This window comes from Marmota flaviventris, chromosome 14 (assembly GCF_047511675.1).
Source record: "Marmota flaviventris isolate mMarFla1 chromosome 14, mMarFla1.hap1, whole genome shotgun sequence".
Classification (NCBI taxonomy): Eukaryota; Metazoa; Chordata; class Mammalia; order Rodentia; family Sciuridae; genus Marmota; species Marmota flaviventris.
In genome coordinates this window covers 42,494,127-42,512,424 of record NC_092511.1, presented here as the reverse complement: position 1 = coordinate 42,512,424, position 18,298 = coordinate 42,494,127, and positions in this window count along the sequence as shown.

Sequence of the window (18,298 nt, the reverse complement as noted above, 5' to 3'; positions counted from 1 at the left end):
TGGTGATAATTCAGAAAATTAAAATCTTGGCCCAGAGTAGATTCTGATATTAAGAACCACACATGCATGGAAAAAGCTTAGACAGCTACAAACTAGACTCAACACCATTCACCTACCATCCCTTCTTTGCTGTGACTCAAAGGAGTTGATGATGCTTCATTGTAAAGCACAAACCCTAGACATGGGTGGTTGGAATATTATCTTTTCCAGAACACTCAAGCGTGTATTGCAATGCCTGAACAGCATTAACTTCCTGTCTCTTGCCTTAGTTGTTTAGTGAGGGCAAAATGAAACACATTTTCCATTCTCTACTTCTGCTTCTACTTTTCCTGGAATGACTTCTTGCAAAGCAAGAATTTAAATGCAGAATTCCTATTTCCAGAGCCAATTTGCTTTCCATCATGTTCAATTGCTGAGAGACTAGGAACTGTTCCTCTAGGCATCCCTGCATGACTAAATCCTAATTTATTCTTACAAGTAGAGCTCCCATTCCATTAGGCCTTTCCCTCTTCTTCTATAGCAGTCAAAGGAGACACAGGGAAATTGTGTGCTGTTTTTTCCTCTGACCATCTGTGCGACATTGGATAAATCACTTGACATCTCCAAATCTCAGTGCCTTCATCAGTCAACCCGGGATGATAAAGGGACCCTTCTTCCGAGTTGTTGGAGTAAAATCAGTAATAACTGTAAATGTTAGCTGCTTCTGCACGTATCAAAACCAGCCTTTTATTATGTTGAATAAATATATTTCCTTTAGATGATCACAGTGCTCAAGGACATTTTGACACTATCTATATCATTTTTCGGGTAAGGAGTGTGAAGTTTGGAGGCTCAGAATGATTTTTCCTAATGGATACAGATGTAGCTTGCATGACAGAAATTAGGCAGGCCTTCATAAAGTACTGCTTTTAAAGGGTGAATATCATGATAAGCGAAGTGGATAATGGAGGAAGCCCCGTAGCCCACATTGTGAGGAAGTATTAGCTGTCTTCTTGATTTTAACTATCTGCCTTCTTCTTGCCTGAATATGGAGCAGGGGGGAAAGGAATCAGAACTTCAGAGAACAGAATATCATCTGGGATTATGCCAAGTAAAATGAGCAGGTGATTTTTCCTTAATTCTTATGTAATAGGCTGCTGAGAACTTCTCAGAAGAAATGAATTATTTTAGTGTTAATAAGAAGTCAGGCCCAAGATACACTAGATTCTTTGTATCTGTGTTTGCCATGTCATTCTATGTAGCCGATTTGCTTTAACTTAGTGACCTATTTTTCAAGTAGTTAACACACTGATGCTAACACAGAGGCCTTTGTGAATATCTTCTGACCATTGGGTTGAGACAAAATGTTCATTTTCTGATTCTGTGGTGCGCAGACAGAAAAGAGTAGGCTGTAGAACAGATTTTCCATGCACTGCTGCTTCTCTGCATTATTGAACATGAGCGCAGCTGCTTGGCTTTCTCGGGTGTTCATTTTCAGAGACAGGGCCCCATTTTACTTGTGTTTTTTTTTTTTCGCTGTTAATCAATAAACTGCAAATAAAACTGCTGAAAGCTGAGTTCTCACCCAGACTACTTTTTTCTTTGGATGTTTCAGATTCTGAGACCTTAGAGTCTCCAATGAGGACTGTTTTGGCTTTTTAAAAAGGAATTGTAGTTCTGCTCCTGCTAATAAAAGAATCTAATCTTTGCTGAAAAAACAAAACAGAAAACAAAAACAAAAACAAAAAAAAACACCCACCTGCTACAAAACCTTCACGGTTGCTTTTTAAAGAATACCCCAAGAAGGCTAGTGATGGGAGAACAGGAAAGGGAGTACAGTGGGAGATGGAATCAGACTTGCCGCTAGTCAAAATTATTTGTTGTATGAAGACACATTTTACCTCCCCAGCCTTCTTTTATTTTCTACCTCTAAATCTTATTAGCCACATGCCCTGTAAATTACCTCACCCCCTTCAAAATCTCTTTTTAGAAAAGATCTGAGAAACTACCTCCCATTAAGCTTTAAATAACCTATCAAACTTTGTTAACCCTAAAAGGTGCATCTGAACTTGAATGAGTGATGCTTCAGTGGCATATTCAGAGCTACGGTTTAATCACTATTTGTTAGCATTAGCAGGACTCTAAAATCATGCACCTCTGCCTGTGAGTAATACTGTACGACTAGATTTGGATCGTTGCCTTTCCTGACAGCTCTTTCTAATGAATCTTCCTTATTCACTGCAGAAACCATTGCATGATCCCACTCCACTCCCTGTAATCACATCCAACTGGAGCCTGGAAAGAACTGTTCCAAATCTTCATTGGTTAACTTGGCAGCAGCCATGGATTGTGTGGCATGGCTACAAGAATAACGTGAAGCAAACAGATTTGTCTCTGGGGAGTAACCTATATTCCTTTTCCTCACTCCCCTAGCTTTACTGAGTCATGGTCTAGAGAGGTCAGACACTGGGGCAAATCCAGTCTGTTATAGCTCTCACTCTTATTTTTAACTCATTGATTTATTTTGCTGAGGTTCGTTCTCATGGCAACAAAACAGGCCACTTGGGTTAGGAAGCTCAGAAAGAGCAATAAAACTTGAGGGGATCCATTTTGGTTTTGTCTCCTCTTATATCTTCCCAGATGCTCCCCACTGCCTCATAGGTCACACTGTCCTTGAGTCCTCAGGACATCTTTGATGAATGTAACATCATTTTATTTCCTTGCCCAGTAACACAGAGTACTTTGCTTTTCCTGATACAGGGAATACTTTTACTTTCTCAGAAGCTTTGGTTTCACCTACTTGGATTTATAATATTCAGTTAGGAAATCCATGAACAAGAATTGCTTCAAAAACCTTGCTCCCTCTTCAGGGTCTTTGCACAAGATACACCCCAGACTCGCCAGTTCCCTTCCTTTGCTGACCTGCTCTGCCTGCTCTCCCTTTGTTGAGACATATCAATTCACTTTGTTTCTCTCAGCTCAAAGCTTGCTTCCTCAGAGAAGCCTGCCCTAGCCACTCATGCTGGGTGTGACCCTACTGCTTTTTCTGCCCGCAGGCTCCTTTGAATTCTTACTGAAAATATTTACTGTAGTTGGTAATTATATGTTTTGTGATTATTTAAATATCTTTTACCTCAACTAGGCTCTCAGCTCCCAAAGATAGGGAAACTGCCCCTTTGATTTGTCATTTAAATCCAGCACCTGGCATACTGACTGACAATGAATAGGCTTAATAAATATTTACTTATTGAATGGATTAAAGGACCTTTAATTTCTCTCTTCTTGAAGCTAGAATCAAGGGGACAGTTTATCTAGCTGCATTCATCAGCTTGAGCTGCCCTAACAAAATACCGTAGATTGGATTGCTTAAGCAACAGAATATATTTCTCATCATTCTAGAGGCGGGAAAGTTCAAGATTAGTGTGACATCCGTTCTTGATAAGGGCTCTCTTTCTGGCTCACAGACTACAAGTTCACCTTTTGTTAAGGACACAAGCTGGGGGAAGATATAAGCTACTCTGCAGATGGCCACCTTCCTGCCTTCTTACTGCATCCTCATATGGCAGAAGGAGAGAGAAGGCACTCCCTTCCTGTTCTTATAAGACCACTATAATAGTTCTGTTTCTCCAGAGAAACAGAATCGATACTATATGTGTATATTAAAATGGGATATTACGGACGCTGAAAAAACAGCACAATCTGCTGTCTGCAAACTGGAGAATCAAGAAAGCTGGTAGGATAATCCATTCTGAGCCCAAGGGTCTAATTCCCAGTCCCAAGACAAGAACCTGGGACCAATAGGGAGAAGACCCAGGTAGGCATTGTATGCGTCCTGATCTGCAGGCCCTGTCTGAGGGCAGGAGAAATTGAATATTTCAGCTCAAACAGAAAAACACATAAAGATAGTTCCCTTTTCCTCTCTATTTTGGTTCTGTTAGGGCTCTCTGTGCATTGAATAATGCCTACTCACATGGGGTGGGTCATCTGCTGTACTCAGTTCACCAATTCAAATGCTAGTATTTACTGGGAAAACATACACAGACAAACCCAGTAACCATTTCCCAGCAATCTGAGTAGCTCTTAGCTCAGTTCATTTGACACATGAAATCAATGATCACAGTCTCCCAGTATGACCAAGTTTGTAGGTAGGGCTGTGAGGAGGCCCTATCTCATTTAACCTTGACCACTTCCTCACAGGTCCTGTCTCTAATTGCAGGCAAGAACATTGGGGGCTAGAGCTGCAACACATGGATTTGGTTTTGGAGGAGGACACAATTCAGTCCATGCATGGCACTGAGTTAAACCTATTTGACCTGAAATTGTCTCAGTGCTTTCCTCAGATGATAACTTACCACTCTGTACTTTCTATAAGCAAATATCATGATTTAGCAAGAGATCACTATGGTTCCTGCTAAACTCTATACTTTCTTTCTATTACTGTTTATCTTTCAAGAAAATAAAAATATTTTCCAAAGTTTACTGTTTTCTCTAAATAGAAAGTTCTGGTGCAGGATGGCAACAACAGAAATGCATTAATATACATAAGATATAGAAATCATTGATATATTGATATAATAAACATATTTTCCATTGAACCTCAGTATTGACCACAGACTATCACTGGGCTTTGGTATTTTTTTTTATTTCGTGATTTCTATTTTCCTCTAGATGGTATTCTTCACTACAGTTGAGCCTTGGGTTCTGATTGTCTCTGCAGAAAATTCTTGCATTTGTCTGCAAGGGTTCTATTTAATTTTTAAAATCATTTTTATTACTCTATGCAAGGGAGACATCTGGAAATGACATTCCTTAATAAACTCTCTTTAACAAATGTTATTTTTTTTCTTATTAAAAAGCCTCCTTTTCCTGATTTTCTCCTTCAAATAGCCATAGGCAGTTCTCTGATTGAGACTGCCAGGTTACCAGAGGAACTGAGTGAGAAGGGTTTGTTGTTTTTAAATTCTTCCTGCTTTTATGTTATATTTAACCAGAAGCATACCATTTCATATTCCTCCCTTTCTCCCAATTTTGGTTTAAATTCCTATTCTGTAATTGATTTTTTAGTTTTCATTGAACTTGCAAATGAATGCAAAATCTGTTAAAAGAAACTTTTAGTCTATTAATTCACTGCTAGGTTGGCTGGTTCTTCTGAGAGACTAAGGACGCTGCATCAGGTGTGAACCAGGTGTGTGAACAGGCTACTCGAATGCTGATATGGAAGTCCATAGCGAATAACATTCCACTTGAAAAAGCAGTTTCAGACTAACTTACTGCATTAATGAGACTGTCATATTGACTAGACTTGTGGAACAAGAAATATGCTTTTTTTCCTTACCATCTTACCCATTTGAATTTCATACCAGGCCAGACCCTTTTAAATGGAAGGATTTTACATCTTTCTGATCCATTCAGAGTAGAGCCAAGAGCATTTATGACAAAGGTGACCAGATAATGGGAATAATGCAAGACAGGGTAAAATCCTATCATTTGGCTGTGCTAACACATTCTCCTCATGTGGATCCATTTGTTACTTAGCACCAAGGACCAATTTATCTATTAAAGTGTTAGCACTGAAGTGTTATCTATGTTTTTAAACTAATGTGTTGAATATCCACTTATGTTCCAAAAGACCATGGGAAAACAAATGAACTGATCATTGTTTCTGCCTTTGAGGGTATTGTAGTCTACCAGAAAAAAATACATGAATAATTATAATGAGGGGGACAAGAGGGAAAGGGTACAGAGGCTCTCTGATGATAATACACACAGAAATTCAGAGGAGTGAGTGGGAATTGCCATTTGTGGAGATTGGAGAAAGCGTTCTGCATAGTATCATTTGCGCTGCTATCAGAAGGGTAGATGAAAACCAGACAAATGGACAAGATAGAGGTGGATTTTCTGGGCACTGGGAAGAACAAAGGTCCTTACAAAAGAAATGACATAGTTATTTGCTTGCTGAATAGGTGGAGGCAGGAATGGGACAGAAAATATAAAATATCGAATGCCACTTGGATTTTAGAAATACTCTGAAGATTTATGTTGGGGGTGCAGTGCTGAAATAGAGTATAGAAATAAAAAGTAGGAGATTGCAAAAATCTATTTTGTGAATGTAGAATTGATTGGACTTGAAAACCTACCAAGGAGAAAGAACTGGCAATCAAATTTGAGTTTGGTCTTTGATTTAATCCTAAGCTACAGGGTGAGTGATGATGTATTTAACAGAAAGACGACCTATGAGGGTAGAAGGAATGTGTTTTGGGAGGAGACGAAAATATTGAATTTCAGGATGAGAAGCATATTTCTGTAGAATTTCCTTAATCCTCAACTATTTAAGGGAATTGGTGCTTCCAGACAGGTTGTAAGTTTAATGCTTAGAGATTTTAATTTAGATATGGACCCCAGAATTGTGTGTTTGAGAAAAATTTGTAAAAAAAAAAATCACCTTTGTGTTAATTGACAGCCTTCATTGGTTTTCAATATTTTTAATAACTGAGATTACATGATGACTTACTATTTGCATTTACTTTGTTTTCACATAATCTACAATCAAGGAAGAAAAGACATGTGTAGTTAAGATCTCAGAAAAGATCATACATGAGAAGGCAAAAGCCTAATAAAAACATTATCAACAAAACATGTTAGGGGGCAAAGGGGAAGCTGGGTGAAGATGAAAGGTGATGATGGTAATCAGAAAGTCTTGACATTGAAACTGGGTCCATATGATGGCTGTGGGCTCCGGGATAATAGATTCAGAAAGGATTTCAGAATATCCTCCACAGGGCTACTTTTACAAGCCCAGATAGTTGTAACTGGTATCAGATTCCCAGGTAGTCTGAGAATTCAGACTGATAGTTAATCATGGGGAGAATTCTATGACTTGGGGAAACTCCACTGGAAAAGGCTGAGCCTAGAATGTGGGTATGAAATGGAATGCACTTACGTGAAAGAATCTCAAGGTCTGTCTTACAATGGGAGAAAAGGTGGACATGCATGTCTCTGAGTGTTTATCAATTATTTTATTTAGAAGAAAAAAATATTTTGTTCTAATTTCTCCTCAAGTCTTCTTTAGCTTTTGACCTAAACTCCAATGATATTTTTGTTCTTTTAATCAAAAAAGACTTGAATTCTTTCCAGCATGAGTGTGTGTTTGTGTGGAGGGGAAGTGCTGGGGATCAAACCCAGGGTTCTGCACACACTAGGCAAATGCTGTTCCACTGCAGTATGCCCCCAGCACCTCCACATAATTATTTTTATTGCCTTCCATTTCTATTTCCTTGAGAAAATGATAACAATAAAGATTCAAGGAACACTCTGTCATTTACTCAGATACCCTGATAGATGAACTAGAAGTTCATGGTGTTATGAAGGCATAAAATCTATAGACTATTTCATGAATTTGTTGATCTCTTATTTTCTTTAAATTCTAGTGTTTGGTTGAAACATATCACTAATATTTATGCTCATGTTCTCTCATCCAGGGCCACTTAAAATTTCCATTCTTGTTTTGAATTCTGTAGCAAATGCCTAAGGACCTAACAGAAATAGATGACAGGAAGATTTTGCTTGATGAGCCCCCTTTTTATTTTCTTACATCAGTAAGTAAACTGATTCTTGAATTCATCTTTGAAGGTGGAAGCAAGGCTAAGTAGAATATATTGGCTACATTGGAAAATTCCAATAAATCTCATGAAAGTACAGATGAGAAGGGATCTAAACTCAGGCAAGCAAATTAGGGAATAACAGTTTACAAATATAGTTAGAACATCGGTTAATGAGAAATTATAAGAAAAAAGTCAGGTAGGGATTTGGGGCAACAGGTATCTTGACACTACTATGGTGTCTGTCTGGGCTAGGAGCCTCTCATATATGTTACGAGAAAAGAAGTACAGTGTTCAGAATAAGACCTGTGACTTTAGGACAGTGAAATGCTAAGAAGAGAACAGTGAGCTATCACACTTTCTATGTATCATTACATCCTTCCAGAAAAAAACAAAACAAAAAACTTTATCTATGATAAAATTATTTAAGGGTCATATCATGTAAGGCCTTGGTAATTCATACCATCTCTGATTAATCAACTTGAATTCTAATAGTCACTCACATTTGGCAATCATTGTTGTAGCATGGTCTCTTTCAAACTATTAGCTCATATACAAAGCCTCAGAAATAGAAGAGCTATGCACCTGTTCATTTTAAGTGACTATGGAGACATATCCAACAGTAGATAAATACATCTGGTCCTCAGTGTTGATGTCTGCATAGAAAAGGGATATTTTTCTTATCCTAGACATTCTCTCCTGTATTATTCTAAATTCCTGCCCACATCAGTTGGTCCCTGACATCAGCTCATATTGCCAGTGGAGTAAACAGTTCCAGACTTCCATACTGCCTGTCTTCACCACTCCATTACCTGCTACCAGCTGGCAAATCAGTCATTATGTACTTGAGGTGGAAAAATAAACATTTGGCCCAGGGAATTGAAGATAGGGACATACTTATTCTTCCATTCTTGATATATGGACCTTTTCTCTTCATATATATATATATATATATATATATATATATATATATATATATGTGTGTGTGTGTGTGTGTGTGTGTGTGGTGTGTATAAATATGTGTGTATAAATGTGTGTATACATATATATATAATATTAATTTATATATATTGATTAATCAGAGATGGTATGAATTACCAAGGCCTTACATGATATGACCCTTTAATAATTTTATCATAGATAAACTTTTTTTTCTGGAAGGAAAAAAGTTTTCACACATAGAAAGTGTGAAAACTTTCTACACACACACACACACACACACTAACATAAACTAATAAATTATGGGAGTTGCCAGGACTGGATGTTTAGACTGTATGCTACCTCATGAAAGCAACATCTTCAATCTATCCATCTATCCTAAAGTTCAGAAGCCAGACCTTTGACTACTGTCTGGGAAGACAGGAAGAGAGAACTCTCAGGAAAAAACTGTCAAAGTCTCTTTCTTCACTGTTGAACATATTATTTCATTTATGTGTCATTTGGATTATAAGTAATAACAATATTTAATTTAATAACAGGTATTGGAGATACTTACTTTTGATTTTCGTAGTTCATAAGAGGTACCACCTTTAAGGGAAGGAATTGTTAAGTTATTAACAGGGGGGTGCAATTTCTTAACTGTTCCTTCATAATTAGTGTATTCTTATATCAGAGAAAGGTATAGTTTTGTGGTCTACTACAAACCCTGTCTAGGAAGAATGGTTAGTGTTGTGAAATACAGTCTGAAGTAGAGCTCTTCCCATGGTCTGGGGATAAAATCTCTTAGAAAGTCAACCTTTGGGTAAAGAGGAAGATGAATCCTCTTGTCAAATAGTATATTGGAATTCCCAAGAACAAGAATAAACCATAAAACCCCAAGAAGTGAGAAATGTAAACATGTTTTGATTGTTCAGAAACTCTGGGAGGATAATCATTATTCTTTTCTATTGCACAACAAAGTGGGAGATATTTTCCACTTAATAGAAGTATGTTTTGCCTTAGAATATCACGTATTTTATCACCACTTGCATGGTGCCATCCAGGGAGCTGGACTCTTTCCTATTACTAGGTCTATGAAGACTTTTTGGTTCATTCCATGACCTCTGCCTGCCTTGAGCCTGATTCTGTTCTGCGTTTTCCTTTCCTGCAAACTGCCAGCCCTCACCTACACTGACTCTACTTGCACAGTCAACAGCCTCTGATATCTTCACCTGTCTGCCCATTTACTTGTCCTGCTTTCTATCAATAAAACAGTATAAGAAGTGAAGTGTACTCCCTTAAACCTAGTCTGTATTCTTAATAATTTAGATGCTATGAATAAGTCTACTAATCCAAGTGAAAAAAAAATTTAAGGTTAAATAATTCTAAATTCATATTAGGAAAAATTTTGAATATATTCTATTCTTACTTATATAACATGTCTATATATAAGCTCCCTCATTTGTCTATGGATATTAATAATCACCAAACTCATGCTGAATCATTACACTCATAAATGTTTCCAAATTCTCTTGCAAAAATTAAAAACAGGGTTTTAATATAGAAGTCAAATTTATAAATTAAAAATGTTATTACTAACCACTATCCATTTGATCAAAGATGATAATACCGTGGTAGCATTTTGCATTTTGAACTCTTAAAGAATTGAACACTTCTACCTTCACAGTCTTAAAAATACTGAAGCTGTTTTCACACCCAGCAATTACTCAGAAGGCCTTTTTCACACAACTGGCAATCATATAATTGCCGCATGAGCAAATCCAAATGCCAAAATGTCAGGAGAAAGCAAGTGTGACCACCTATGCTGAGGCAAACCTGAGATTTTTGCTTCCAGAGAACTGCATCTCTTCCTCTCTAAAGAAAAATTCTTGGGAGTAGGAGCAAGGTCCACAGAGTGCTTGGCTAAATCGCATAATGCAGCTGCTGCTCTGCTCAGTCATCTGTCTCTCCACTTCTATTAAAGCATAGAGGCAGCCCTTGTTAGTGCCTTTTTGTCCTATGAACCAGTCCCATTGTGGTTCAGAATGAGAAAGTAAAAGGGTGAAAACAATTTATTGGACTAGCTGAGCAGCTGATTCCTCAGGGATTCACCCCTGACCTTTACAAGGGCAATATTTCCATAAATAAATTGGAGCTTTGCTTTTTTTCCATGAAGACAACTAATCTAAACTTTAAAGACATTTGAATGCTAGAATCACCTTACTGTTCTTTTGCTATAATGATTTAGATTGAATGTCATTGTGCGCTGAAGCTTACCAGGTAATTGAGCAAATATGTGCTTTGTTTGACGATACAGTCATGGCTTTTTAAATATCAATGACCATGGTTTTGGAGTATAAAATAATGTTTGGCAAATATGTCTTAATTATGAGCGAGACAAACAAAACTAGGAAAAAAATTTGTTATTTTGAAATGAATAGGTTTGAACTCATTATAAATTATCTTTTAAAAAATTTAACTATTTAATTACAAATGTTATATTTATTGAAAACACAGGTCTTTCAAATTCCTTCTTTTTTGGTAGGAAAAATAGCTATTTTAAAAATACCTGAATTATTTCCTCAGTGATGTTTCTATTTGGAGTTTTCTGGTAATCATGGCAAATTCTCTCAGAGACCATTTACATTTTATTATGCTCTGTAAAGATTTTTTTTGGGGGGAAAGGGGTAGAAACCAGTCTAATTGATTAATTCTTACCTTATCATTAAGATTTTCTAGCAGGGCTTGTACTTTTGCAATGGCTGGTGAGATATGTGGTATAAAGTTTGTCAGAGAACCAAAGAAAAAAATCATGATATGACCTCCAATTCTGCATAAGACAGTGAGATAGGAACTTTGACTACCCACTAAGATGCCGAGATAATTGAGCACTACATGCACCAACTTCAATGCTTTAAATATATTATATCATTTAATTCTTACAACCACCCTTTGAAATGGGCATTAAAATCTTCATTTCACAAAAGAAGAACTGGAAGGGTAAACAGGCCATTCAGTAACACAGTGACAATTTGAGTAGAACCTCTATTTTCCCAAATAGTTTTGTAGAACTCAGTCAAATAAGATAAACACTGGAACAATAAATACAAGCTCAAAAATTATTGAATGAAGGAGTAAAATCATGAGAACTCACTTTTATTCAAATAAATTAGTAGCTATTGTGCACTTACTATGTTTTAGGACTATAATCGTTGTCTTCATAGGAGGCCCATTTGACCCTCATAGTATTTGTGGTATTAGTCAAACTGATTTCATTTTACCTGTGAAAACTCTGAGATGTAAGAAAAAGTTGGGTCAGTTTACCAAGATCAAACAACAGGTAAAGTAAGGGACAGGCTATTTCTCTCACCCCAAGGCCACCCTTCTTCAATCAATGTACTATAACTACCCTCCATCACACACAAGAACACATTTCTCCTGAGAGTTTTGTTATATTTGGGTGTCTTAAAAAATGAATCAATTTTGTTGTATAAATAGGAAGTAGTATTTTTAATGTACTTGATGAAACTTCCAATATATTAATTCATTTTGAAATCTAGCTATTGAAGGAATTTGGACAGATAGGCATTCCTCAATGTTTCCCTTATTGTAAGAATCCAGTGGAAAATATGTATTGTTTAATAATCAATTAAAGCAGACTTTGTTTTCAAAAATTGTACAGAATATGCAACAAGCCACGTTGTCAACTCTGTAGATTTATTTCCTCAGGTTACTCTGTTGCCCAATATGTTTAGGCCCTCTAGGTAATTACATAATACAAACTGATCTCTCTTGGCCTGGGTTTGGCTCATGTTAAATATTTAATTAAACAATTAATACCTAATGCTGGTGATAGTGTGAGAAAACAAGCACTATTTCATATTTGTATGAAAAAGTAAATCAGTTTTGGGCTTCTACAAGGCAATTTAGAAAAAAAAAGGGTCAAATTTTAGTACAGTTATGTTCTCTTGCCTAGAAACTCTTAGTATCTATGAGGGTACTTATTACAATGTCATTTATAGTGACAAACATTTTGAACAAACCTAAACACCCTAAAAAACAGAGATTTTATTAAAATGTTATAGTATATGTATATAATATTTTATTATGGCAATAGTAAACATTTATTTATTTGCAGTGAAAGAGGTTTGTGACATAGTATTGAATGAAATAAGAAATGAAAAAAAATAGTATATGTTATTCATCCATTAAGCATAGGTAATTATAGAAAAAAATCAATAACAACTATTCATCAATACATTCATACTTCTTCACTTTGGGTAGTAGCATAATATTTATCTTAATTTTATCTTTCAAAAATTTAAATAATAATATTTTTTCAACCAATATACCATAACTACCCTATATACCTACACACAAGAACACATTTCTCCTGAGAGTTTTGTTATATTTGGGTGTCTACATCCCTCCTTTCAAACCAATGTGACCAAATTTTATGTCCATTTAGATCCAATGGGCTTTTCTCACAAAAGATATAGTTGCGAAATCTGTTAGTGTTCAGAGATTGATTGATTACATTTCAGAATTTCAGGTAAGGAATTGTATACCTTTATTAATTTCATAATCAGAAAGTAATATGCTATAAAATATGTATTTAGAAAAAGTAGAACCTGTCATTCTTAAGTCTGAACCATTGAAGTGCCTTCCGTGCTAATGGGGAGTATGAATTGTTAGGTTGGCCAGTGAATTCCTCTTAGACTTTTTTTTTCTTTTTCTGTATCTGCATGATTCAAAAGTAATGTAAAAGCTTTTAGTTTCTAATGAAATATTGCTTATGGCAAGTTAAATCAGCTCTTGACAATTGTTTAAAATGGTAGGATAGAGTGTGTTCTTGAAGTATAGGCTATTAAAAAGAAGACTATGTTTGGTTAGGAAACCAGCTTTGGCAATTGATGTGTCAACCAATTGTCTCCTGGGAATAAAGTAGATTTTCAGGCTCTTTCTGAGTCTAACTGCATGCTTAGCAAGGTTGGAGTTAATAAGCCACATCTGACATGGGCATAAGGCTTCTGTAGTATAGCTTCCCATTCGTTTTAAGATTGCTAAGCATCTGTTTTTTCCTGGGATCATTTTCTATATCTTTCTCAAAGCAGGCCTAGATCTATAAATGGAAATCCTTTTTTCACACTTAGGGATACAGGTTAGGTAGTCCTTTGGTATGATTTTTACATTGCCAGCCTCACATCCAGGAAGAAGCCTAAGATGGTGACCGACTCAAACTTCTCCCAATCCCATGGAAGCAAAAGTTGGACTAAATGTGCTTTTTGTTTTGCTACATCAAGACTTACTTTTTTTTAAGTTGTTTTTTTTTTTTTAATTTTTTCTTTTTTTTAAAGAGAGAGGGAAAGAGAGAGAGAATTTTAATATTTATTTTTTAGTATTTGGCAGACACAACATCCTTGTTTGTATGTGGTGCTGAGGATCGAACCCGGGCCGCATGCATGCCAAGTGAGCGTGCTACCGCTTGAGCCACATCCCCAGCCCAAATTTCTTCTTTTTTTTTTTTCAGTTGTAGATGGACACAATAGCTTTATTTATTTGTTTATTTATTTTTATGGGGTGCTGAGAATCGAACCCAGTGCCTTATGCATGCAAGGCAAGCACTTTACCACTGAGCCACAACCCCAGCCCAAGACATTTTGTTTCCACACGCTTACACTTTTTTCAATTTCTTTGGGAATAGATGGAAATGCAGAAAAAAAATATGAAAGGATGTCAACATTACTCACAATCTTTCTGAATTTTTGTGTGTATGTATCTCTGTGTGTTGGGGGAGCTAATCTGATCTGGAATTCATTTCATTGATGATGTAAAGAGGGGTTTCTATACTTACTACATATCACTTGACATGTTCCTCAGCAAAAATACACTTAAAAATTTTAGGGAGGGGGATGGGGTTGTGGCTCAGCAATAGAGCACTCCTCTATCATGTGAGAGGCCCTGGGTTCAATCCTCAGCACCACGTAAAAATAAGCAAATCAAATAAAGGTATTGTATCCAACTACAACTAAAAAATAAATATAAAAAAATTTAGGGAAAGGGAAATAATTTCTACTTTGGAATTTATTTCACTATTTTCTCTCTTATCATTGTCACAATTTTACTTTTACCATCAAAAGTTTTTTTCTAGGCCTTCTCCATATAATGAGAATGTTGATATGTCTTGTTTAATAGTAGTGTATACAAGTATGAGGCACGGTTTTTGTTTTGAGTGGGTCTATTTTATACCAACCTTGACTTTGAAATTAATTTTCAACAAGGATCATGCTCTCTGACCACAAGTTGTCCTTTTGTAATTTGGCTGCCAATCAAAGTGGTACTTAAAGGATGAATTAGGGTTTAAATTTCCTGGAAAATTAAAAAATTATTTAACCTGCCATCATTTTGAATTACCACTGAATTCCACCTAACTTTCAGCTAATATCTATGTGAATGTTACAAGCTTGACATTTTCATGTTAGCCTCACATTATTAAGAGGGTCTTCATTACTGTAGATGATCATACCTATGTTGTGGTATGAAAAGAAAAGCAAATGTTGTTCCCAGCTGCTATTAGCAGAGTGTGAATGAAGGCTTGACTCATTTTATTGGCCATGGTCAGCTTACTATTGATCATTCGGTTTCATTTGACATTTTATTTGATGCCTGAAAGGTAAATAGTACTATTAATCCTATTTTTAAGTTGAGGATTATGATCAAGATTAAATACTTTGTCCAAGGTCACATAGGTAAAAGTAGTATTAAAATCTTGTGGCTTTTACCTTCACATCTCTCAGACATTTTAATATATAAGACTTAACTATCTCTCAAAAATTCCATGGACTTCCTTCATTCAATCCAATAGAAAAACTGAAATTTATTTTTACCTGCTGCTAACTTTCAAATTCAGGCTAAATAAGGGTATGTTTTATATTTATAATATTCAGAAACTAACCTGAAAATACATTTTGTTTTTGTTTTTGGTTCAACCCAGAGCTACATATATTCTAAAAGAATTTAGTTGACAATTTTTTCTTGAATAAATTCTAATGAATACTAATATTCTAGTTATTTAAAATACATTAGAAATACTTCAGACTGGTCAGGTACTTTAATCCTGCATGAAATCTCGGCTTTCTGATCAAAAACAGCACTTATAGTGTAAGCCTTGTAGGTAGTTCAAAGGTTACAACAAAACAATCAGGCATTTAAAATATTTCTGTTCTCTTTCTTTTTTTTTTTTATATTTTAAGGTTTTTCTTTTTTTTTTTAATTTTTTATTGTTGGCTGTTCAAAACATTACATAGTTCTTGATATATCATATTTCACAATTTGATTCAAGTGGGTTATGAGCTCCCATTTTTACCCCATATACAGATTGCAGAATCACATCAGTTACACATCCATTGATTTACATATTGCCATACTAGTGTCTGTTGTATTCTGCTGCCTTATTGGCTTCCCTTTAAAGAATTTGGAGAAGAAAAAAAATCATGGAATCATTTATATAATATATAAACAATGTCAGACTCTTATTTTAGGCTGGAACTCAAAATCCAGATTAAATTCTCCCCTAAACACTCATATGAACTCTCCATAGCAATAGGAATTCATCACGGGAATATATCAAACCACACATGCACCTTTCAGTTTTCTTCTCATTCTGTCTTTATCATGATAAACATCTTAATTTCTGGATACATCTGAATGGTTGACAAAATTTTACTTACTTAATTCCATGAGTTTTGGGTACTTACTTAATTCCATGAGTTTTGGGTATGAACTGGAGATGATGTGAAGAAAATATAACCTACCCAATTTTAAGAGTCTCTGACTTTAGTAACATAATTAGTTTTAAATTAATTTCCCCCAGTAATTAAAACATGTGGAAGAAATGGGTATTTAATAACGTCAACTTTTATAAAACAACTTTATTGAGATGTAATTTTGCATATCTTAGTGTTCACCCATTTAAAATGTACAGTTCAGTGAGAAGTTACTATTATTTTTTTAATACATGGAATTGTAAAATCATCACCACACACCACTTTAGGTTTGTCCTCAAAAGAAACCCTACACTCATTAGCAGCCACTTCCTATCTTTCCTCAACCTCTTCAGTTATAGACAACTTCAACTCTATTTTACAGACTTGCCTATCTGAACATTTCATATAAATGGAATTATATCATATGTGATCTTTTGTGACTGACTTCTGCTTATCATAATATTTCAATGTTTGTGCATGCTGCAGCATGTTTCAGTAACTTCTTTTGTTTGAGTAATATTCCATTACTAGTCTGCTAGTCCATGGATAGGTGGATGGTTTTCTAATTTTGGCTGTTTTGAATCCTGCTGCTATAGACAATTTTTTTTTCAGATGTACATTTTCATTTCTTTTGAATCTAGTTCTAAGAATGGAATTGTTGAGTCTTTTGATAACCGTGTGTTTATATTTAGAAGAACTGATTTCCAGAGTAACCTTGCCATTATACATTTCCACCAGTGACATATGAGGGTTCAAGCTTCTCAACAGATTTGTCAACATTAGTTATTATCAGTCATTTTGGTTATCATTGTTCTAGAGGATATGATTACCAGCAGCTTATTTTTTATCATTTAAAAAAATTTCCAAAATAAGACATTTTAAAGGTAAAAGAAATGTTAGAAAGAACAGTATCTCATTGTTGTGTACTAAATGCTTTTAATTAGGTCACATTTTTTAAAATTCAAAATGTTAAGATGACTTTGATGATGAAAATAAATATGAAGAATCTATTTGAATTTATAATATATGATTTTATTCTTTCTTTAATCTCTCAGGGTCTAGTTTCTTTATCTGAGAAGCATCTCCTCAATAGTCTGTTAGTGAGTTTGAGAGAAAGTAGCAAACTGTTTACTTGAAGAAAGTCAGAGAGTCAGTACACAGGATGAGTCAGTAATTAGGATGAGTCAGTCATGCAATCTTTATAGAACACACTTTTTTCTTTATTGCCTACTTGAAAAGCTACATAAAATTTTGTACCCTTATCCTGAGACATAGGAACTCTCTGAATTATCTAATCTGAATGACTGGTTTTATGGTTTAATATTTTTACTTAGGTTTCAAACCTATAGAATATATATTCCCAATGGAGTTATAAAATGATTTTAATTTTTCTCCATTTTATTATCAATGTCTTTAGTTTTAAGTTGATTAATTCCATGAACATGAAGGAATTTTGTGGTCTAGACTTATACCTTTGTGGATTTAACTATATTTATTAGTTAAATTGATAGTTCCTGGGGAAAAAATTAAGTAAATAGACACAGGAAAAAAACATATAAGCCTTAGTTATTGTTTAAAATATTTTATTGATTTCTTTAAATCTTCTAAATAGCCCTAAGGAATGGAGATTTCAATCACTAAAAGCAGTTGGTTTAAGGTACGATGAATTAATGAAATACTTTTAAATTTCATCATATGATTGGTTTTAGGGCCACATCTTTTTCAAGGACGGGCAGAAATGACTATGAAATGTCTTATTTTGTGGTATTAATCTTACTGGTATATCAGCAAAAATACAATTTCAGATAAAATTTTGAATTTTCCCGTTTTTAATCTAAGAAGGATGCTTCTACAGAATCCATTCCTCTCTGTCCTGTGACTGCCACACACCCTGAGGAAAAAAACTGCCTCAGTGTCCTTAGCAACAGAAAGCTGTCCATCGCTGCAGGCTGAGCTTGGCCTCAGCATCACCTTTCCGTGCAAAGTGGGTGTAGTGAAAGAGTGGATCTTTTATAAAGAGGGTCAGAATAGGGACTG